We start from the raw sequence: 24,604 nt of genomic DNA, 5'->3' as shown, positions 1-24,604 counted from the left end.
AATGACTTCCAACTCAGACGGGACTTAAACCCACAACCACTGGCTTAGGAGAACAGTGCCTTATCCATTATGCCAGTGGTGCTTACTGATGTCCTTATTTAAGACTGATAGGTTTTTAATAGTCAAATATTTATTTTTGAAAAAAAGTGAAGCTGTTTAATGTGTTCTTTGCATTACCAAATCCAGCAAGAAATGTGCTGGTACTATCCAGAGCTGTCAGTATGGATTATCATGCTATATTGCAGAAAATCAATTTGATGCAACTGCTTTACCAACAGTATGTTAATCTTTTCCATTGCTGTTTTGTTGGCTGACTGAAGGAAGATATGCAGTGCATTTGAACCAAAGCAGATGTGTGCTGACAACTTAAATGCACAATCATGTTTGTGTTTTTTCTTTCTTTTTTCCATCCTTTGTAATATCATATTAAATATTAAGGTAGCAGTTTATAATCAATGACTAATGACATAAGAAAAGGAAAAAAAACAGTATGCAAAGCTGATCCAGGTGAGGCTTAAACTCACAACCTCGGTATTGCTCAACAGATACTGTTTTACAAGTACCGCGCGCTGACCGATTGCGCCGCTGGAACACTTAGCAGCATTAGTTGGTTATGCTAGATGTGGATTTTATTCAATACAATCAGTACAGTCATAAGAATTGAAAACGAAAATCATATTTGGTGATGAATGATGAGCAACAAACGAATGTGCATGCCAGATGGCACTTGAATAAGCTGTCCACGTTGATAGAAAAGGTTTAAAAAAAACAACAACAGTGTTATCATAATAAATGTCATTTTTTGCTTCTGTGGTCATTTTTTGCAAGCTAAACACTGCAAGATTGTTGTACAGTTCAAGCAAGGATAAAATATCAACTCTACTGATGAGACACTTGCTGTAATGACTTCCAACTCAGACGGGACTTAAACCCACAACCACTGGCTTAGGAGAACAGTGCCTTATCCATTATGCCAGTGGTGCTTACTGATCTCCTTATTTAAGACTGATAGGTTTTTAATAGTCAAATATTTATTTTTGAAAAAAAGTGAAGCTGTTTAATGTGTTCTTTGCATTACCAAGTCCAGCAAGAAATGTGCTGGTACTATCCAGAGCTGTCAGTATGGATTATCATGCTATATTGCAGAAAATCAATTTGATGCAACTGCTTTACCAACAGTATGTTAATCTTTTCCATTGCTGTTTTGTTGGCTGACTGAAGGAAGATATGCAGTGCATTTGAACCAAAGCAGATGTGTGCTGAAAACTTAAATGCACAATCATGTTTGTGTTTTTTCTTTCTTTTTTCCATCCTTTGTAATATCATATTAAATATTAAGGTAGCAGTTTATAATCAAAGACTAATGACATAAGAAAAGGAAAAAAAACAGAATGCAAAGCTGATCCAGGTGAGGCTTAAACTCACAACCTCGGTATTGCTCAACAGATACTGTTTTACAAGTACCGCGCGCTGACCGATTGCGCCGCTGGAACACTTAGCAGCATTAGTTGGTTATGCTAGATGTGGATTTTATTCAATACAATCAGTACAGTCATAAGAATTGAAAAGGAAAATCATTTTTGGTGATGAATGATGAGCAACAAACGAACGTGCATGCCAGATGGCACTTGAATAAGCTGTCCACGGTGATAGAAAAGGTTTTAAAAAAACAACAACAGTGTTATCATAATAAATGCCATATTTTAGCTTCTGTGGTCATTTTTTGCAAGCTAAACACTGCAAGACTGTTGTACAGATGAAGCAAGGATAAAATATCAACTCTAGTGATGAGACACTTGCTGTAATGACTTCCAACTCAGACGGGACTTAAATCCCACAACCACTGGCTTAGGAGAACAGTGCCTTATCCATTATACCAGTGGTGCTTACTGATCTTCTTATTTAAGACTGATAGGTTTTTAATAGTCAATTATTTATTTTTGAGAAAAAGTGAAGCTGTTTACTGTGTTCTTTGCATTACCAAGTCCAGCAAGAAATGTGCTGGTACTATACAGAGCTGTCAGTATGGATTATCATGCTATACTGCAGAAAATCAATTTGATGCAACTGCTTTACCAACAGTATGTTATTCTTTTCCATTGCTGTTTTGTTGGCTGACTGAAGGAAGATATGCAGTGCATTTGAACCAAAGCAGATGTGTGCTGACAACTTAAATGCAGAATCATGTTTGTGTTTTTTCTTTCTTTCTTCCATCCTTTGTAATATCATATTAAATATTAAGGTAGCAGTTTATAATCAATGACTATTGACATAAGAAAAAGAAAAAAACAGTAAACAAAGCTGCTCCAGGTGAGGCTTGAACTCACAACCTTGGCATTGCTCAACAGATAGTCTTATAAGTACCGTGCACTAACCGATTGCGCCACTGGAGCACTTAGCAGCATCAGTTGGTTATGCTAGATGTGGATTTTATTCAATACAATCAGTACAGTCATAAGAATTGAAAAAGAAAATAATTTTTTGTGATGAATGATGAGCAACAAATGAACGTGCATGCCAGATGGCACTTGAATAAGCTGTCCACGGTGATAGAAAAGGTTTAAAAAAAAACAACAACAATGTTATCAAAATAAATGTCATATTTTAGCTTCTGTGGTCATTTTTTGCAAGCTAAACACTGCAAGACTGTTGTACAGTTGAAGCAAGGATAAAATATCAACTCTAGTGATGAGACACTTGCTGTAATGACTTCCAACTCAGACGGGACTTAAATCCCACAACCACTGGCTTAGGAGAACAGTGCCTTATCCATTATGCCAGTGGTGCTTACTGATCTCCTTATTTAAGACTGATAGGTTTTTAATAGTCAATTATTTATTTTTGAGAAAATGTGAAGCTGTTTACTGTGTTCTTTGCATTACCAAGTCCAGCAAGAAATGTGCTGGTACTATCCAGAGCTGTCAGTATAAATTATCATGCTATACTGCAGAAAATCAATTTGATGCAACTGCTTTACCAACAGTATGTTATTCTTTTCCATTGCTGTTTTGTTGGCTGACTGAAGGAAGATATGCAGTGCATTTGAACCAAAGCAGATGTGTGCTGACAACTTAAATGCAGAATCATGTTTGTGTTTTTTCTTTCTTTCTTCCATCCTTTGTAATATCATATTAAATATTAAGGTAGCAGTTTATAATCAATGACTAATGACATAAGAAAAGGAAAAAAAAACAGTATACAAAGCTGATCCAGGTGAGGCTTAAACTCACAACCTCGGTATTGCTCAACAGATACTGTTTTACAAGTACCGCGCGCTGACCGATTGCGCCGCTGGAACACTTAGCAGCATTAGTTGGTTATGCTAGATGTGGATTTTATTCAATACAATCAGTACAGTCATAAGAATTGAAAACGAAAATCATTTTTGGTGATGAATGATGAGCAACAAACGAACGTGCATGCCAGATGGCACTTGAATAAGCTGTCCACGGTGATAGAAAAGGTTTTAAAAAAACAACAACAGTGTTATCATAATAAATGTAATATTTTAGCTTCTGTGTCATTTTTTACAAGCTAGACACTGCAAGACTGTTGTACAGTTGAAACAAGGATAAAATATCAACTCTAGTGATGAGACACTTGCTGTAATGACTTCCAACTCAGACGGGACTTAAATCCCACAACCACTGGCTTAGGAGAAAAGTGACTTATCCATTATGCCAGTGGTGCTTACTGATGTTCTTTTTTAAGACTGATAGGTTTTTAATAGTCAATTATTTATTTTAGATGAAAAAGTGAAGCTGTTTACTGTGTTCTTTGCATTACCAAGTCCAGCAAGAAATGTGCTGGTGCTATCCAGAGCTGTCAGTATGGATTATCATGCTATATTGCAGAAAATCAATTTGATGCAACTGCTTTACCAACAGTATTTTAATCTTTTCCATTGCTGTTTTGTTGGCTGACTTAAGGAATATATGCAGTGCATTTGAACCAAAGCAGATGTGTGCTGACAACTTAAATACAAACTTATGTTTGTGTTTTTTCTTTCTTTCTTTCATCCTTCTTTCTTAATTAAATATTAAGGTAGCAGATTATAATCAATGACTATTGACATAAGAAAAAGAAAAAAAATAGTAAGCAAAGTTGCTCCAGGTGAGGCTTGAACTCACAACCTCAGCATTGCTCAAAAGATACTGTCTTATAAGTACCGCGTGCTGACCAATTGCGCCACTGGAGCACTTAGCAGCATCAGTTGGTTATGCTAGATGTGGACTTTATTCAATACAATCAGTACAGTCATAAGAATTGAAAAAGAAAATCATTTTTGGTGATGAATGATGAGCAACAAACGAACGTGCATGCCAGATGGCACTTGAATAAGCTGTCCATGGTGATAGAAAAGGTTTCAAAAAAACAACAACAATGATATCATAATAAATGTCATATTTTAGCTTCTGTGGTCATTTTTTACAAGCTAGACACTGCAAGACTATTTTACAGTTGAAGCAAGGATAAAATATCAACTCTAGTGATGAGACACTTGCTGTAATTACTTCCACCCCAGATGAGACTTGGACCCACAACCACTGGCTTAGGAGTACAGTGACTTATCCATTATGCCAGTGGTGCTTACTGATGTACTTATTTAAGACTGTTAGGTTTTTAATAGTCAATTATTTATTTTTGAGAAAAAGTGAAGCTGTTTACTATGTTCTTTGCATTACCAAGTCCAGCAAGAAATGTGCTGGTACTATCCAGAGCTGTCAGTATGGATTATAATGCTATATTGCAGAAAATCAATTTGATACAACTGCTTTACCAACAGTATGTTAATGTTTTCCATTGATGTTTTGTTGGCTGACTGAAGGAAGATATGCAGTGCATTTGAACCAAAGCAGGTGTGTACTGACAACTGAAATACAAACTCATGTTTGTGTTTTTTCTTTCTTTCTTCCATCCTTTGTAATATCATATTAAATATTAAGGTAGCAGTTTATAATCAATGACTATTGACATAAGAAAAAGAAAAAAATAGTAAACAAAGCTTCTTAAGGTGAGGCTTGAACTCACAACCTCGGTATTGTTCAACAGATACTGTCTTATTAGTACTGCGCACTGACCAATTGCGCCACTGGAGCTCTCAGCAGCATCAGTTGGTTATGCTAGATGTGGATTTTATTCAATACAATCAGTACAGTCATAAGAATTGAAAAAGAAAATAATTTTTGGTGATGAATGATGATAAACAAATGAATGTGCATGCCAGATGGCACTTGAATAAGCTGTCCACATTGATAGAAAAGGTTTAAAAAAAACAACAACAGTGTTATCATAATAAATGTCATTTTTTGCTTCTGTGGTCATTTTTTGCAAGCTAAACACTGCAAGATTGTTGTACAGTTCAAGCAAGGATAAAATATCAACTCTAGTGATGAGACACTTGCTGTAATGACTTCCAACTCAGACGGGACTTAAACCCACAACCACTGGCTTAGGAGAACAGTGCCTTATCCATTATGCCAGTGGTGCTTACTGATGTCCTTATTTAAGACTGATAGGTTTTTAATAGTCAATTATTTATTTTTGAAAAAAAGTGAAGCTGTTTAATGTGTTCTTTGCATTACCAAGTCCAGCAAGAAATGTGCTGGTACTATCCAGAGCTGTCAGTATGGATTATCATGCTATATTGCAGAAAATCAATTTGATGCAACTGCTTTACCAACAGTATGTTAATCTTTTCCATTGCTGTTTTGTTGGCTGACTGAAGGAAGATATGCAGTGCATTTGAACCAAAGCAGATGTGTGCTGACAACTTAAATGCACAATCATGTTTGTGTTTTTTCTTTCTTTTTTCCATCCTTTGTAATATCATATTAAATATTAAGGTAGCAGTTTATAATCAATGACAAATGACATAAGAAAAGGAAAAAAAACAGTATACAAAGCTGATCCAGGTGAGGCTCAAACTCACAACGTCGGTATTGCTCAACAGATACTGTTTTACAAGTACCGCGCGCTGACCGATTGCGCCGCTGGAACACTTAGCAGTATTAGTTGGTTATGCTAGATGTGGATTTTATTCAATACAATCAGTACAGTCATAAGAATTGAAAAGGAAAATAATTTTTGGTGATGAATGATGAGCAACAAACGAACGTGCATGCCAGATGGCACTTGAATAAGCTGTCCACGGTGATAGAAAAGGTTTTAAAAAAACAACAACAGTGTTATCATAATAAATGTCATATTTAGCTTCTGTGGTCATTTTTTGCAAGCTAAACACTGCAAGACTGTTGTACAGATGAAGCAAGGATAAAATATCAACTCTAGTGATGAGACACTTGCTGTAATGACTTCCAACTCAGACGGGACTTAAACCCACAACCACTGGCTTAGGAGAACAGTGCCTTATCCATTATGCCAGTGGTGCTTACTGATGTCCTTATTTAAGACTGATAGGTTTTTAATAGTCAATTATTTATTTTTGAAAAAAAGTGAAGCTGTTTACTGTGTTCTTTGCATTACCAAGTCCAGCAAGAAATGTGCTGGTACTATCCAGAGCTGTCAGTATGGATTATCATGCTATATTGCAGAAAATCAATTTGATGCAACTGCTTTACCAACAGTATGTTAATCTTTTCCATTGCTGTTTTGTTGGCTGACTGAAGGAAGATATGCAGTGCATTTGAACCAAAGCAGATGTGTGCTGACAACTTAAATGCACAATCATGTTTGTGTTTTTTCTTTCTTTTTTCCATCCTTTGTAATATCATATTAAATATTAAGGTAGCAGTTTATAATCAATGACTAATGACATAAGAAAAGGAAAAAAAACAGTATACAAAGCTGATCCAGGTGAGGCTTAAACTCACAACCTCGGTATTGCTCAACAGATACTGTTTTACAAGTACCGCGCGCTGACCGATTGCGCCGCTGGAATACTTAGCAGCATTAGTTGGTTATGCTAGATGTGGATTTTATTCAATACAATCAGTACAGTCATAAGAATTGAAAACGTAAATCATTTTTGGTGATGAATGATGAGCAACAAACGAACGTGCATGCCAGATGGCACTTGAATAAGCTGTCCATGGTGATAGAAAAGGTTTCAAAAAAACAACAACAATGATATCATAATAAATGTCATATTTTAGCTTCTGTGGTCATTTTTTACAAGCTAAACACTGCAAGACTATTTTACAGTTGAAGCAAGGATAAAATATCAACTCTAGTGATGAGATACTTGCTGTAATTACTTCCACCCCAGATGAGACTTGGACCCACAACCACTGGCTTAGGAGTACAGTGACTTATCCATTATGCCAGTGGTGCTTTCTGATGTACTTATTTAAGACTGTTAGGTTTTTAATAGTCAATTATTTATTTTTGAGAAAAAGTGAAGCTGTTTACTGTGTTCTTTGCATTACCAAGTCCAGCAAGAAATGTGCTGGTACTATCCAGAGCTGTCAGTATGGATTATAATGCTATATTGCAGAAAATCAATTTGATGCAACTGCTTTACCAACAGTATGTTAATGTTTTCCATTGATGTTTTGTTGGCTGACTGAAGGAAGATATGCAGTGCATTTGAACCAAAGCAGGTGTGTGCTGACAACTGAAATACAAACTCATGTTTGTGTTTTTTCTTTCTTTCTTCCATCCTTTGTAATATCATATTAAATATTAAGGTAGCAGTTTATAATCAATGACTATTGACATAAGAAAAAGAAAAAAATAGTAAACAAAGCTTCTTAAGGTGAGGCTTGAACTCACAACCTCGGTATTGCTCAACAGATACTGTCTTATTAGTACTGCGCACTGACCAATTGCGCCACTGGAGCACTTAGCAGCATCAGTTGGTTATGCTAGATGTGGATTTTATTCAATACAATCAGTACAGTCATAAGAATTGAAAAAGAAAATCATTTTTGGTGATGAATGATGATAAACAAATGAATGTGCATGCCAGATGGCACTTAAATAAGCTGTCCACGTTGATAGAAAAGGTTTAAAAAAAACAACAACAGTGTTATCATAATAAATGTCATTTTTTGCTTCTGTGGTCATTTTTTGCAAGCTAAACACTGCAAGATTGTTGTACAGTTGAAGCAAGGATAAAATATCAACTCTACTGATGAGACACTTGCTGTAATGACTTCCAACTCAGACGGGACTTAAACCCACAACCACTGGCTTAGGAGAACAGTGCCTTATCCATTATGCCAGTGGTGCTTACTGATGTCCTTATTTAAGACTGATAGGTTTTTAATAGTCAATTATTTATTTTTGAAAAAAAGTGAAGCTGTTTACTGTGTTCTTTGCATTACCAAGTCCAGCAAGAAATGTGCTGGTACTATCCAGAGCTGTCAGTATGGATTATCATGCTATATTGCAGAAAATCAATTTGATGCAACTGCTTTACCAACAGTATGTTAATCTTTTCCATTGCTGTTTTGTTGGCTGACTGAAGGAAGATATGCAGTGCATTTGAACCAAAGCAGATGTGTGCTGACAACTTAAATGCACAATCATGTTTGTGTTTTTTCTTTCTTTTTTCCATCCTTTGTAATATCATATTAAATATTAAGGTAGCAGTTTATAATCAATGACAAATGACATAAGAAAAGGAAAAAAAACAGTATACAAAGCTGATCCAGGTGAGGCTTAAACTCACAACCTCGGTATTGCTCAACAGATACTGTTTTACAAGTACCGCGCGCTGACCGATTGCGCCGCTGGAACACTTAGCAGCATTAGTTGGTTATGCTAGATGTGGATTTTATTCAATACAATCAGTACAGTCATAAGAATTGAAAAGGAAAATCATTTTTGGTGATGAATGATGAGCAACAAACGAACGTGCATGCCAGATGGCACTTGAATAAGCTGTCCACGGTGATAGAAAAGGTTTTAAAAAAACAACAACAGTGTTATCATAATAAATGTCATATTTAGCTTCTGTGGTCATTTTTTGCAAGCTAAACACTGCAAGACTGTTGTACAGATGAAGCAAGGATAAAATATCAACTCTAGTGATGAGACACTTGCTGTAATGACTTCCAACTCAGACGGGACTTAAATCCCACAACCACTGGCTTAGGAGAACAGTGCCTTATCCATTATGCCAGTGGTGCTTACTGATGTCCTTATTTAAGACTGATAGGTTTTTAATAGTCAATTATTTATTTTTGAGAAAAAGTGAAGCTGTTTACTGTGTTCTTTGCATTACCAAGTCCAGCAAGAAATGTGCTGGTACTATACAGAGCTGTCAGTATGGATTATCATGCTATACTGCAGAAAATCAATTTGATGCAACTGCTTTACCAACAGTATGTTGTTATTCTTTTCCATTGCTGTTTTGTTGGCTGACTGAAGGAAGATATGCAGTGCATTTGAACCAAAGCAGATGTGTGCTGACAACTTAAATGCAGAATCATGTTTGTGTTTTTTCTTTCTTTCTTCCATCCTTTGTAATATCATATTAAATATTAAGGTAGCAGTTTATAATCAATGACTATTGACATAAGAAAAAGAAAAAAACAGTTAACAAAGCTGCTCCAGGTGAGGCTTGAACTCACAACCTTGGCATTGCTCAACAGACACTGTCTTATAAGTAGCACGTGCTGACCAATTGCGCCACTGGATCACTACGCATCATTAGTTGGTTATGCTAGATGTGGATTTTATTCAATACAATCAGTACAGTCATAAGAATTGAAAAAGAAAATCATTTTTGGTGATGAATGATGAGCAACAAACGAACGTGCATGCCAGATGGCACTTGAATAAGCTGTCCACGGTGATAGAAAAGGTTTAAAAAAAACAACAACAATGATATCATAATAAATGTCATATTTTAGCTTCTGTGGTCATTTTTTACAAGCTAAACACTGCAAGACCGTTTTACAGTTGAAGCAAGGATAAAATATCAACTCTAGTGATGAGACACTTGCTGTAATGACTTCCACCCCAGATGGGACTTGGACCCACAACCACTGGCTTAGGAGGACAGTGACTTATCCATTATGCCAGTGGTGCTTACTGATGTTCTTATTTAAGACTGTTAGGTTTTTAATAGTCAATTATTTATTTTTGAGGAAAAAGTGAAGCTGTTTACTGTGTTCTTTGCATTACCAAGTCCAGCAAGAAATGTGCTGGTACTATCCAGAGCTGTCAGTATGGATTATCATGCTATATTGCAGAAAATCAATTTGATGTAACTGCTTTACCAACAGTATGTTAATCTTTTCCATTGCTGTTTTGTTGGCTGACTGAAGGAAGATATGCAGTGCATTTGAACCAAAGCAGATGTGTGCTGACAACTTAAATGCACAATCATGTTTGTGTTTTTTCTTTCTTTCTTCCATCCTTTGTAATATCATATTAAATATTAAGGTAGCAGTTTATAATCAATGACTATTGACATAAGAAAAAGAAAAAAACAGTAAACATAGCTGCTCCAGGTGAGACTTGAACTCACAACCTTGGCATTGCTCAACAGATACTGTCTTATAAGTACCGCGCACTGACCAATTGCGCTGCTGGAGAACTTAGCAGCATCAGTTGGTTATGCTAGATGTGGATTTTATTCAATACAATCAGTACAGTCATAAGAATTGAAAAAGAAAATAATTTTTGGTGATGAATGATGAGCAACAAACGAACGTGCATGCCAGATGGCACTTGAATAAGCTGTCCACGGTGATAGAAAAGGTTTTAAAAAAAACTACAACAATGTTATCATAATAAATGTCATATTTTAGCTTCTGTGGTCATTTTTTGCAAGCTAAACACTGCAAGACTGTTGTACAGTTGAAGCAAGGATAAAATATCAACTCTAGTGATGAGACACTTGCTGTAATGACTTCCAACTCAGACGGGACTTAAATCCCACAACCACTGGCTTAGGAGAACAGTGCCTTATCCATTATGCCAGTGTTGCTTACTGATGTCCTTATTTAAGACTGATAGGTTTTTAATAGTCAATTATTTATTTTTGAGAAAAAGTGAAGCTGTTTACTGTGTTCTTTGCATTACCAAGTCCAGCAAGAAATGTGCTGGTACTATACAGAGCTGTCAGTATGGATTATCATGCTATATTGCAGAAAATCAATTTGATGCAACTGCTTTACCAACAGTATGTTAATCTTTTCCATTGCTGTTTTGTTGTCTGACTTAAGGAAGATATGCAGTGCATTTGAACCAAAGCAGATGTGTGCTGACAACTTAAATACAAACTCACGTTTGTGTTTTTTCTTTCTTTCTTCCATCCTTTGTAATATCATATTAAATATTAAGGTAGCAGATTATAATCAATGACTATTGACATAAAAAAAGAAAAAAAACATTAAACAAAGCTGATCCCGGTGAGGCTTGAATTCACAACCTCGGCATTGCTCAACAGATACTGTCTTATAAGTACCGCGCGCTGACCAATTGCGCCACTGGATCACTACGCAGCATTAGTTGGTTATGCTAGATGTGGATTTTATTCAATACAATCAGTACAGTCATAAGAATTGAAAAAGAAAATAATTTTTGGTGATGAATGATGAGCAACAAACGAACGTGCATGCCAGATGGCACTTGAATAAGCTGTCCACGGTGATAGAAAAGGTTTAAAAAAAAACAACAACAATGATATCATAATAAATGTCATATTTTAGCTTCTGTGGTCATTTTTTACAAGCTAAACACTGCAAGACTGTTTTACAGTTGAAGCAAGGATAAATTATCAACTCTAGTGATGAGACACTTGCTGTAATGACTTCCACCCCAGATGGGACTTGGACCCACAACCACTGGCTTAGGAGGACAGTGCCTTATCCATTATGCCAGTGGTGCTTACTGATGTACTTATTTAAGACTATTAGGTTTTTAATAGTCAATTATTTATTTTTGAGAAAAAGTGAAGCTGTTTACTGTGTTCTTTGCATTACCAAGTCCAGCAAGAAATGTGCTGGTACTATCCAGAGCTGTCAGTATGGATTATAATGCTATATTGCAGAAAATCAATTTGATGCAACTGCTTTACCAACAGTATGTTAATCTTTTCCATTGCTGTTTTGTTGGCTGATTGAAGGAAGATATGCAGTGCATTTGAACCAAAGCAGGTGTGTGCTGACAACTTAAATTCATGTTTGTGTTTTTTCTTTCTTTCTTTCTTTCTTCCATCCTTTGTAATATCATATTAAATATTAAGGTAGCAGATTATAATCAATGACTATTGACATAAAAAAAGAAAAAAACAGTAAACAAAGCTGCTCCAGGTGAGGCTTGAACTCACAACCTCAGCATTGCTCAACAGATACTGTCTTATAAGTACTGCGCGCTGACCAATTGCGCCACTGAATCTCTTAGCAGCATCAGTTGGTTATGCTAGATGTGGATTTTATTCAATACAATCAGTACAGTCATAAGAATTGAAAAAGAAAATAATTTTTGGTGATGAATGATGATAAACAAATGAATGTGAATGCCAGATGGCACTTGAAAAAGCTGTCCACGGTGATAGAAAGGGTTTTAAAAAAACAACAACAATGTTATCATAATAAATGTCATTTTTGCTTCTGTGGTCATTTTTTGCAAGCTTAACACTGCAAGACTGTTGTACAGTTGAAGCAAGGATAAAATATCAACTCTACTGATGAGACACTTGCTGTAATGACTTCCAACTCAGACGGGACGTAAACCCACAACCACTGGCTTAGGAGAACAGTGCCTTATCCATTATGCCAGTGGTGCTTACTGATGTCCTTATTTAAGACTGATAGGTTTTTAATAGTCAATTATTTATTTTTGAAAAAAAGTGAAGCTGTTTACTGTGTTCTTTGCATTACCAAGTCCAGCAAGAAATGTGCTGGTACTATCCAGAGCTGTCAGTATGGATTATCATGCTATATTGCTGAAAATCAATTTGATGCAACTGCTTTACCAACAGTATTTTAATCTTTTCCATTGCTGTTTTGTTGGCTGACTGAAGGAAGATATGCAGTGCATTTGAACCAAAGCAGATGTGTGCTGACAACTTAAATACAAACTCATGTTTGCGTTTTTTCTTTTTCTTTCTTCCATCCTTTGTAATATCATATTAAATATTAAGGTAGCAGATTATAATCAATGACTATTGACATTAGAAAAAGAAAAAAAACAGTAAACAAAGCTGCTCTAGGTGAGGCTTGAACTCACAACCTCGGCATTGCTCAACAGATACTGTCTTATAAGTAGCGCGCGCTGACCAATTGTTCCACTGGAGCACTTAGCAGCATCAGCTGGTTATGCTAGATGTGGACTTCATTCAATACAATCAGTACAGTCATAAGAATTGAAAAAGAAAATCATTTTTGGTGATAAATGATGAGCAACAAACGAACGTGCATGCCAGATGGCACTTGAATAAGCTGTCCACGGTGATAGAAAAGGTTTAAAAAAAACAACAACAATGTTATCATAATAAATGTCATATTTTAGCTTCTGTGGTCATTTTTTGCAAGCTAAACACTGCAAGACTGTTGTACAGTTGAAGCAAGGATAAAATATCAACTCTAGTGATGAGACACTTGCTGTAATGACTTCCAACTCAGACGGGACTTAAATCCCACAACCACTGGCTTAGGAGAACAGTGCCTTATCCATTATGCCAGTGGTGCTTACTGATCTCCTTATTTAAGACTGATAGGTTTTTAATAGTCAATTATTTATTTTTGAGAAAAAGTGAAGCTGTTTACTGTGTTCTTTGCATTACCAAGTCCAGCAAGAAATGTGCTGGTACTATCCAGAGCTGTCAGTATGGATTATCATGCTATATTGCAGAAAATCAATTTGATGTAACTGCTTTACCAACAGTATGTTAATCTTTTCCATTGCTGTTTTGTTGGCTGACTGAAGGAAGATATGCAGTGCATTTGAACCAAAGCAGATGTGTGCTGACAACTTAAATACAAACTCATGTTTGTGTTTGTTTTTTCTTTCTTTCTTCCATCCTTTGTAATATCATATTAAATATTAAGGTAGCAGATTATATTCAATGACTATTGACATAAGAAAAAGAAAAAAAACAGTAAACAAAGCTGCTCCAGGTGAGACTTGAACTCACAACCTCGGCATTGCTCAACAGATACTGTCTTATAAGTACCGCGCGCTGACCAATTGCGCCACTGGAGCACTTAGCAGCATCAATTGGTTATGCTAGATGTGGACTTTATTCAATACAATCAGTACAGTCATAAGAATTGAAAAAGAAAATCATTTTTGGTGATGAATGATGAGCAACAAACGTACGTGCATGCCAGATGGCACTTGAATAAGCTGTCCACGGTGATAGAAAAGGTTTAAAAAAAACAACAATGATATCATAATAAATGTCATATTTTAGCTTCTGTGGTCATTTTTTGCAAGCTAAACACTGCAAGACTGTTGTACAGTTGAAGCAAGGATAAAATATCAACTCTAGTGATGAGACACTTGCTGTAATGACTTCCACCCCAGATGGGACTTGGACCCACAACCACTGGCTTAGGAGGACAGTGATTTATCCATTAGGTCAGTGGTGCTTACTGATGTTCTTATTTAAGACTGTTAGGTTTTTAATAGTCAATTATTTATTTTTGAGGAAAAAGTGAAGTTGTTTACTGTGTTTTTTGCATTACAAAGTCCAGCAAGAAATGTGCTGCTACTATCCAGAGCTGTCAGTATGGATTATCATGCTATATTGCAGAAAATCAATTTGATGCAACTGCTTTACCAACAGTATGTTAATCTTCTCCATTGCTGTTTTGTTGGCTGACTTAAGGAAGATATGCAGTGCATTTGAACCAAAGCAGATGTGTGCTGACAACTTAAATACAAACTCATGTTTGTGTTTTTTCTTTCTTTCTTCCATCCTTTGTAATATCATATTAAATATTAAGGTAGCAGATTATAATCAATGACTACTGACATAAAAAAAGAAAAAAAAACATTAAACAAAGCTGCTCCAGGTGAGGCTTGAACTCACAACCTCTGCATTTCTTAACAGTTACTGTCTTATAAGTACCGCGCGCTGACCAATTGCGCCACTGGATCACTACGCAGCATTAGTTGGTTATGCTAGATGTGGATTTTATTCAATACAATCAGTACAGTCATAAGAATTGAAAAAGAAAATCATTTTTGGTGATGAATGATGAGCAACAAACGAACGTGCATGCCAGATGGCACTTGAATAAGCTGTCCACGGTGATAGAAAAGGTTTAAAAAAAACAACAACAATGATATCATAATAAATGTCATATTTTAGCTTCGGTGGTCATTTTTTACAAGCTAAACACTGCAAGACTGTTTTACAGTTGAAGCAAGGATAAAATATCAACTCTAGTGATGAGACACTTGCTGTAATGACTTCCACCCCAGATGGGACTTGGACCCACAACCACTGGCTTAGGAGGACAGTGACTTATCCATTAGGTCAGTGGTGCTTACTGATGTTCTTATTTAAGACTGTTAGGTTTTTAATAGTCAATTATTTATTTTTGAGGAAAAAGTGAAGCTGTTTACTGTGTTCTTTGCATTACCAAGTCCAGCAAGAAATGTGCTGGTACTATCCAGAGCTGTCAGTATGGATTATCATGCTATATTGCAGAAAATCAATTTGATGTAACTGCTTTACCAACAGTATGTTAATCTTTTCCATTGCTGTTTTGTTGGCTAACTTAAGGAAGATATGCAGTGCATTTGAACCAAAGCAGATGTGTGCTGACAACTTAAATACAAACTCATGTTTGTGTTTTTTCTTTCTTTCTTCCATCCTTTGTAATATCATATTAAATATTAAGGTAGCAGATTATAATCAATGACTATTGACATAAGAAAAAGAAAAAAACAGTAAACAAAGATGCTCCAGGTGAGACTTGAACTCACAACGTCGGCATTGCTCAACAGATACTGTCTTATAAGTACCGCGCGCTGACCAATTGCGCCACTGGAGCACCTAGCAGCATTAGTTGGTTATGCTAGATGTGGACTTTATTCAATACAATCAGTACAGTCATAAGAATTGAAAAAGAAAATCATTTTTGGTGATGAATGATGAGCAACAAACATACGTGCATGCCAGATGGCACTTGAATAAGCTGTCCACGGTGATAGAAAAGGTTTAAAAAAAACAACAACAATGATATCATAATAAATGTCATATTTTAGCTTCTGTGGTCATTTTTTGCAAGCTAAACACTGCAAGACTGTAGTACAGTTGAAGCAAGGATAAAATATCAACTCTAGTGATGAGACACTTGCTGTAATGACTTCCACCCCAGATGGGACTTGGACCCACAACCACTGGCTTAGGAGGACAGTGATTTATCCATTAGGTCAGTGGTGCTTACTGATGTTCTTATTTAAGACTGTTAGGTTTTTAATAGTCAATTATTTATTTTTGAGGAAAAAGTGAAGTTGTTTACTGTGTTTTTTGCATTACAAAGTCCAGCAAGAAATGTGCTGCTACTATCCAGAGCTGTCAGTATGGATTATCATGCTATATTGCAGAAAATCAATTTGATGCAACTGCTTTACCAACAGTATGTTAATCTTCTCCATTGCTGTTTTGTTGGCTGACTTAAGGAAGATATGCAGTGCATTTGAACCAAAGCAGATGTGTGCTGACAACTTAAATACAAACTCATGTTTGTGTTTTTTCTTTCTTTCTTCCATCCTTTGTAATATCATATTAAATATTAAGGTAGCAGATTATAATCAATGACTACTGACATAAAAAAAGAAAAAAAAACATTAAACAAAGCTGCTCCAGGTGAGGCTTGAACTCACAACCTCTGCATTTCTTAACAGTTACTGTCTTATAAGTACCGCGCGCTGACCAATTGCACCACTGAATCACTACGCAGCATTAGTTGGTTATGCTAGATGTGGATTTTATTCAATACAATCAGTACAGTCATAAGAATTGAAAAAGAAAATCATTTTTGGTGATGAATGATGAGCAACAAACGAACGTGCATGCCAGATGGCACTTGAATAAGCTGTCCACGGTGATAGAAAAGGTTTAAAAAAAACAACAACAATGATATCATAATAAATGTCATATTTTAGCTTCGGTGGTCATTTTTTACAAGCTAAACACTGCAAGACTGTTTTACAGTTGAAGCAAGGATAAAATATCAACTCTAGTGATGAGACACTTGCTGTAATGACTTCCACCCCAGATGGGACTTGGACCCACAACCACTGGCTTAGGAGGACAGTGACTTATCCATTAGGTCAGTGGTGCTTACTGATGTTCTTATTTAAGACTGTTAGGTTTTTAATAGTCAATTATTTATTTTTGAGGAAAAAGTGAAGCTGTTTACTGTGTTCTTTGCATTACCAAGTCCAGCAAGAAATGTGCTGGTACTATCCAGAGCTGTCAGTATGGATTATCATGCTATATTGCAGAAAATCAATTTGATGTAACTGCTTTACCAACAGTATGTTAATCTTTTCCATTGCTGTTTTGTTGGCTAACTTAAGGAAGATATGCAGTGCATTTGAACCAAAGCAGATGTGTGCTGACCACTTAAATACAAACTCATGTTTGTGTTTTTTCTTTCTTTCTTCCATCCTTTGTAATATCATATTAAATATTAAGGTAGCAGATTATAATCAATGACTATTGACATAAGAAAAAGAAAAAAACAGTAAACAAAGATGCTCCAGGTGAGACTTGAACTCACAACGTCAGCATTGCTCAACAGATACTGTCTTATAAGTACCGCGCGCTGACCAATTGCGCCACTGGAGCACCTAGCAGCATTAGTTGGTTATGCTAGATGTGGACTTTATTCAATACAATCAGTACAGTCATAAGAATTGAAAAAGAAAATCATTTTTGGTGATGAATGATGAGCAACAAACGTACGTGCATGCCAGATGGCACTTGAATAAGCTGTCCACGTGATAGAAAAGGTTTAAAAAAAACAACAATGATATCATAATAAATGTCATATTTTAGCTTCTGTGGTCATTTTTTGCAAGCTAAACACTGCAAGACTGTTGTACAGTTGAAGCAAGGATAAAATATCAACTCTAGTGATGAGACACTTGCTGTAATGACTTCCACCCCAGATGGGACTTGGACCCACAACCACTGGCTTAGGAGGACAGTGATTTATCCATTAGGTCAGTGGTGCTTACTGATGTTCTTATTTAAGACTGTTAGGTTTTTAATAGTCAATTATTTATTTTTGAGGAAAAAGTGAAGCTGTTTACTGTGTTCTTTGCATTACCAAGTCCAGCAAGAAATGTGCTGGTACTATCCAGAGCTGTCAGTATGGATTATCATGCTATATTGCAGAAAATCAATTTGATGTAACTGCTTTACCAACAGTATGTTAATCTTTTCCATTGCTGTTTTGTTGGCTAACTTAAGGAAGATATGCAGTGCATTTGAACCAAAGCAGATGTGTGCTGACAACTTAAATACAAACTCATGTTTGTGTTTTTTCTTTCTTTCTTCCATCCTTTGTAATATCATATTAAATATTAAGGTAGCAGATTATAATCAATGACTATTGACATAAGAAAAAGAAAAAAACAGTAAACAAAGATGCTCCAGGTGAGACTTGAACTCACAACGTCAGCATTGCTCAACAGATACTGTCTTATAAGTACCGCGCGCTGACCAATTGCGCCACTGGAGCACCTAGCAGCATTAGTTGGTTATGCTAGATGTGGACTTTATTCAATACAATCAGTACAGTCATAAGAATTGAAAAAGAAAATCATTTTTGGTGATGAATGATGAGCAACAAACGTACGTGCATGCCAGATGGCACTTGAATAAGCTGTCCACGGTGATAGAAAAGGTTTAAAAAAAACAACAACAATGATATCATAATAAATGTCATATTTTAGCTTCTGTGGTCATTTTTTGCAAGCTAAACACTGCAAGACTGTTGTACAGTTGAAGCAAGGATAAAATATCAACTCTAGTGATGAGACACTTGCTGTAATGACTTCCACCCCAGATGGGACTTGGACCCACAACCACTGGCTTAGGAGGACAGTGATTTATCCATTAGGTCAGTGGTGCTTACTGATGTTCTTATTTAAGACTGTTAGGTTTTTAATAGTCAATTATTTATTTTTGAGGAAAAAGTGAAGTTGTTTACTGTGTTTTTTGCATTACAAAGTCCAGCAAGAAATGTACTGCTACTATCCAGAGCTGTCAGTATGGATTATCATGCTATATTGCAGAAAATCAATTTGATGCAACTGCTTTACCAACAGTATGTTAATCTTCTCCATTGCTGTTTTGTTGGCTGACTTAAGGAAGATATGCAGTGCATTTGAACCAAAGCAGATGTGTGCTGACAACTTAAATACAAACTCATGTTTGTGTTTTTTCTTTCTTTCTTCCATCCTTTGTAATATCATATTAAATATTAAGGTAGCAGATTATAATCAATGACTACTGACATAAAAAAAGAAAAAAAAACATTAAACAAAGCTGCTCCAGGTGAGGCTTGAACTCACAACCTCTGCATTTCTTAACAGTTACTGTCTTATAAGTACCGCACGCTGACCAATTGCACCACTGGATCACTACGCAGCATTAGTTGGTTATGCTAGATGTGGATTTTATTCAATACAATCAGTACAGTCATAAGAATTGAAAAAGAAAATCATTTTTGGTGATGAATGATGAGCAACAAACGAACGTGCATGCCAGATGGCACTTGAATAAGCTGTCCACGGTGATAGAAAAGGTTTAAAAAAAACAACAACAATGATATCATAATAAATGTCATATTTTAGCTTTGGTGGTCATTTTTTACAAGTTAAACACTGCAAGACTGTTTTACAGTTGAAGCAAGGATAAAATATCAACTCTAGTGATGAGACACTTGCTGTAATTACTTCCAACTCAGACGGGACTTAAATCCCACAACCACTGGCTTAGGAGAATAGTGCCTTATCCATTATGCCAGTGGTGCTTACTGATCTCCTTATTTAAGACTGATAGGTTTTTAATAGTCAATTATTTATTTTTGAGGAAAAAGTGAAGCTGTTTACTGTGTTCTTTGCATTACCAAGTCCAGCAAGAAATGTGCTGGTACTATCCAGAGCTGTCAGTATGGATTATCATGCTATATTGCAGAAAATCAATTTGATGTAACTGCTTTACCAACAGTATGTTAATCTTTTCCATTGCTGTTTTGTTGGCTAACTTAAGGAAGATATGCAGTGCATTTGAACCAAAGCAGATGTGTGCTGACAACTTAAATACAAACTCATGTTTGTGTTTTTTCTTTCTTTCTTCCATCCTTTGTAATATCATATTAAATATTAAGGTAGCAGATTATAATCAATGACTATTGACATAAGAAAAAGAAAAAAACAGTAAACAAAGATGCTCCAGGTGAGACTTGAACTCACAACGTCGGCATTGCTCAACAGATACTGTCTTATAAGTACCGCGCGCTGACCAATTGCGCCACTGGAGCACCTAGCAGCATTAGTTGGTTATGCTAGATGTGGACTTTATTCAATACAATCAGTACAGTCATAAGAATTGAAAAAGAAAATCATTTTTGGTGATGAATGATGAGCAACAAACGTACGTGCATGCCAGATGGCACTTGAATAAGCTGTCCACGGTGATAGAAAAGGTTTAAAAAAAACAACAACAATGATATCATAATAAATGTCATATTTTAGCTTCTGTGGTCATTTTTTGCAAGCTAAACACTGCAAGACTGTTGTACAGTTGAAGCAAGGATAAAATATCAACTCTAGTGATGAGACACTTGCTGTAATGACTTCCACCCCAGATGGGACTTGGACCCACAACCACTGGCTTAGGAGGACAGTGATTTATCCATTAGGTCAGTGGTGCTTACTGATGTTCTTATTTAAGACTGTTAGGTTTTTAATAGTCAATTATTTATTTTTGAGGAAAAAGTGAAGTTGTTTACTGTGTTTTTTGCATTACAAAGTCCAGCAAGAAATGTGCTGCTACTATCCAGAGCTGTCAGTATGGATTATCATGCTATATTGCAGAAAATCAATTTGATGCAACTGCTTTACCAACAGTATGTTAATCTTCTCCATTGCTGTTTTGTTGGCTGACTTAAGGAAGATATGCAGTGCATTTGAACCAAAGCAGAAGTGTGCTGACAACTTAAATACAAACTCATGTTTGTGTTTTTTCTTTCTTTCTTCCATCCTTTGTAATATCATATTAAATATTAAGGTAGCAGATTATAATCAATGACTACTGACATAAAAAAGGAAAAAAAAACATTAAACAAAGCTGCTCCAGGTGAGGCTTGAACTCACAACCTCTGCATTTCTTAACAGTTACTGTCTTATAAGTACCGCGCGCTGACCAATTGCACCACTGAATCACTACGCAGCATTAGTTGGTTATGCTAGATGTGGATTTTATTCAATACAATCAGTACAGTCATAAGAATTGAAAAAGAAAATCATTTTTGGTGATGAATGATGAGCAACAAACGAACGTGCATGCCAGATGGCACTTGAATAAGCTGTCCACGGTGATAGAAAAGGTTTAAAAAAAACAACAACAATGATATCATAATAAATGTCATATTTTAGCTTCGGTGGTCATTTTTTACAAGCTAAACACTGCAAGACTGTTTTACAGTTGAAGCAAGGATAAAATATCAACTCTAGTGATGAGACACTTGCTGTAATGACTTCCACCCCAGATGGGACTTGGACCCACAACCACTGGCTTAGGAGGACAGTGACTTATCCATTAGGTCAGTGGTGCTTACTGATGTTCTTATTTAAGACTGTTAGGTTTTTAATAGTCAATTATTTATTTTTGAGGAAAAAGTGAAGCTGTTTACTGTGTTCTTTGCATTACCAAGTCCAGCAAGAAATGTGCTGGTACTATCCAGAGCTGTCAGTATGGATTATCATGCTATATTGCAGAAAATCAATTTGATGTAACTGCTTTACCAACAGTATGTTAATCTTTTCCATTGCTGTTTTGTTGGCTAACTTAAGGAAGATATGCAGTGCATTTGAACCAAAGCAGATGTGTGCTGACAACTTAAATACAAACTCATGTTTGTGTTTTTTCTTTCTTTCTTCCATCCTTTGTAATATCATATTAAATATTAAGGTAGCAGATTATAATCAATGACTATTGACATAAGAAAAAGAAAAAAACAGTAAACAAAGATGCTCCAGGTGAGACTTGAACTCACAACGTCAGCATTGCTCAACAGATACTGTCTTATAAGTACCGCGCGCTGACCAATTGCGCCACTGGAGCACCTAGCAGCATTAGTTGGTTATGCTAGATGTGGACTTTATTCAATACAATCAGTACAGTCATAAGAATTGAAAAAGAAAATCATTTTTGGTGATGAATGATGAGCAACAAACGTACGTGCATGCCAGATGGCACTTGAATAAGCTGTCCACGGTGATAGAAAAGGTTTAAAAAAAACAACAACAATGATATCATAATAAATGTCATATTTTAGCTTCTGTGGTCATTTTTTGCAAGCTAAACACTGCAAGACTGTTGTACAGTTGAAGCAAGGATAAAATATCAACTCTAGTGATGAGACACTTGCTGTAATGACTTCCAACTCAGACGGGACTTAAATCCCACAACCACTGGCTTAGGAGAATAGTGCCTTATCCATTATGCCAGTGGTGCTTACTGATCTCCTTATTTAAGACTGATAGGTTTTTAATAGTCAATTATTTATTTTTGAGGAAAAAGTGAAGCTGTTTACTGTGTTCTTTGCATTACCAAGTCCAGCAAGAAATGTGCTGGTACTATCCAGAGCTGTCAGTATGGATTATCATGCTATATTGCAGAAAATCAATTTGATGTAACTGCTTTACCAACAGTATGTTAATCTTTTCCATTGCTGTTTTGTTGGCTAACTTAAGGAAGATATGCAGTGCATTTGAACCAAAGCAGATGTGTGCTGACAACTTAAATACAAACTCATGTTTGTGTTTTTTCTTTCTTTCTTCCATCCTTTGTAATATCATATTAAATATTAAGGTAGCAGATTATAATCAATGACTATTGACATAAGAAAAAGAAAAAAACAGTAAACAAAGATGCTCCAGGTGAGACTTGAACTCACAACGTCGGCATTGCTCAACAGATACTGTCTTATAAGTACCGCGCGCTGACCAATTGCGCCACTGGAGCACCTAGCAGCATTAGTTGGTTATGCTAGATGTGGACTTTATTCAATACAATCAGTACAGTCATAAGAATTGAAAAAGAAAATCATTTTTGGTGATGAATGATGAGCAACAAACGTACGTGCATGCCAGATGGCACTTGAATAAGCTGTCCACGGTGATAGAAAAGGTTTAAAAAAAACAACAACAATGATATCATAATAAATGTCATATTTTAGCTTCTGTGGTCATTTTTTGCAAGCTAAACACTGCAAGACTGTTGTACAGTTGAAGCAAGGATAAAATATCAACTCTAGTGATGAGACACTTGCTGTAATGACTTCCACCCCAGATGGGACTTGGACCCACAACCACTGGCTTAGGAGGACAGTGATTTATCCATTAGGTCAGTGGTGCTTACTGATGTTCTTATTTAAGACTGTTAGGTTTTTAATAGTCAATTATTTATTTTTGAGGAAAAAGTGAAGTTGTTTACTGTGTTTTTTGCATTACAAAGTCCAGCAAGAAATGTGCTGCTACTATCCAGAGCTGTCAGTATGGATTATCATGCTATATTGCAGAAAATCAATTTGATGCAACTGCTTTACCAACAGTATGTTAATCTTCTCCATTGCTGTTTTGTTGGCTGACTTAAGGAAGATATGCAGTGCATTTGAACCAAAGCAGAAGTGTGCTGACAACTTAAATACAAACTCATGTTTGTGTTTTTTCTTTCTTTCTTCCATCCTTTGTAATATCATATTAAATATTAAGGTAGCAGATTATAATCAATGACTACTGACATAAAAAAGGAAAAAAAAACATTAAACAAAGCTGCTCCAGGTGAGGCTTGAACTCACAACCTCTGCATTTCTTAACAGTTACTGTCTTATAAGTACCGCGCGCTGACCAATTGCACCACTGAATCACTACGCAGCATTAGTTGGTTATGCTAGATGTGGATTTTATTCAATACAATCAGTACAGTCATAAGAATTGAAAAAGAAAATCATTTTTGGTGATGAATGATGAGCAACAAACGAACGTGCATGCCAGATGGCACTTGAATAAGCTGTCCACGGTGATAGAAAAGGTTTAAAAAAAACAACAACAATGATATCATAATAAATGTCATATTTTAACTTCGGTGGTCATTTTTTACAAGCTAAACACTGCAAGACTGTTTTACAGTTGAAGCAAGGATAAAATATCAACTCTAGTGATGAGACACTTGCTGTAATGACTTCCACCCCAGATGGGACTTGGACCCACAACCACTGGCTTAGGAGGACAGTGACTTATCCATTAGGTCAGTGGTGCTTACTGATGTTCTTATTTAAGACTGTTAGGTTTTTAATAGTCAATTATTTATTTTTGAGGAAAAAGTGAAGCTGTTTACTGTGTTCTTTGCATTACCAAGTCCAGCAAGAAATGTGCTGGTACTATCCAGAGCTGTCAGTATGGATTATCATGCTATATTGCAGAA

General features: G+C 35.9%; 7 non-coding genes across 7 annotated transcripts; all 7 read right to left on the bottom strand.

The window, feature by feature from the left end:
* Positions 1 to 14,031: 14,031 nt before the first annotated feature.
* On the bottom strand, positions 14,032 to 14,124 carry TRNAI-UAU (transfer RNA isoleucine (anticodon UAU)). Its single transcript is given in 2 exon segments — positions 14,032 to 14,067; positions 14,087 to 14,124. It is a non-coding gene; the product is annotated as a tRNA-Ile (tRNA).
* A 1,709-nt stretch (positions 14,125 to 15,833) lies between these two features.
* On the bottom strand, positions 15,834 to 15,926 carry TRNAI-UAU (transfer RNA isoleucine (anticodon UAU)). The gene is given in 2 exon segments: positions 15,834 to 15,869; positions 15,889 to 15,926. It is a non-coding gene; the product is annotated as a tRNA-Ile (tRNA).
* A 1,712-nt stretch (positions 15,927 to 17,638) lies between these two features.
* On the bottom strand, positions 17,639 to 17,731 carry TRNAI-UAU (transfer RNA isoleucine (anticodon UAU)). Its single transcript is given in 2 exon segments — positions 17,639 to 17,674; positions 17,694 to 17,731. It is a non-coding gene; the product is annotated as a tRNA-Ile (tRNA).
* Positions 17,732 to 18,536: 805 nt separating this feature from the next.
* Positions 18,537 to 18,629, bottom strand: TRNAI-UAU (transfer RNA isoleucine (anticodon UAU)). The gene is given in 2 exon segments: positions 18,537 to 18,572; positions 18,592 to 18,629. It is a non-coding gene; the product is annotated as a tRNA-Ile (tRNA).
* A 1,713-nt stretch (positions 18,630 to 20,342) lies between these two features.
* TRNAI-UAU (transfer RNA isoleucine (anticodon UAU)) lies at positions 20,343 to 20,435 on the bottom strand. The gene is given in 2 exon segments: positions 20,343 to 20,378; positions 20,398 to 20,435. It is a non-coding gene; the product is annotated as a tRNA-Ile (tRNA).
* Positions 20,436 to 22,147: 1,712 nt separating this feature from the next.
* Positions 22,148 to 22,240, bottom strand: TRNAI-UAU (transfer RNA isoleucine (anticodon UAU)). The gene is given in 2 exon segments: positions 22,148 to 22,183; positions 22,203 to 22,240. It is a non-coding gene; the product is annotated as a tRNA-Ile (tRNA).
* Positions 22,241 to 23,050: 810 nt separating this feature from the next.
* TRNAI-UAU (transfer RNA isoleucine (anticodon UAU)) lies at positions 23,051 to 23,143 on the bottom strand. Its single transcript is given in 2 exon segments — positions 23,051 to 23,086; positions 23,106 to 23,143. It is a non-coding gene; the product is annotated as a tRNA-Ile (tRNA).
* Positions 23,144 to 24,604: the final 1,461 nt, after the last annotated feature.

Source organism: Pseudophryne corroboree, chromosome 11 (genome assembly GCF_028390025.1).
Source record: "Pseudophryne corroboree isolate aPseCor3 chromosome 11, aPseCor3.hap2, whole genome shotgun sequence".
NCBI classification, from domain to species: domain Eukaryota; kingdom Metazoa; phylum Chordata; class Amphibia; order Anura; family Myobatrachidae; genus Pseudophryne; species Pseudophryne corroboree.
This window is presented reverse-complemented; position numbering and strand designations above follow the sequence as displayed.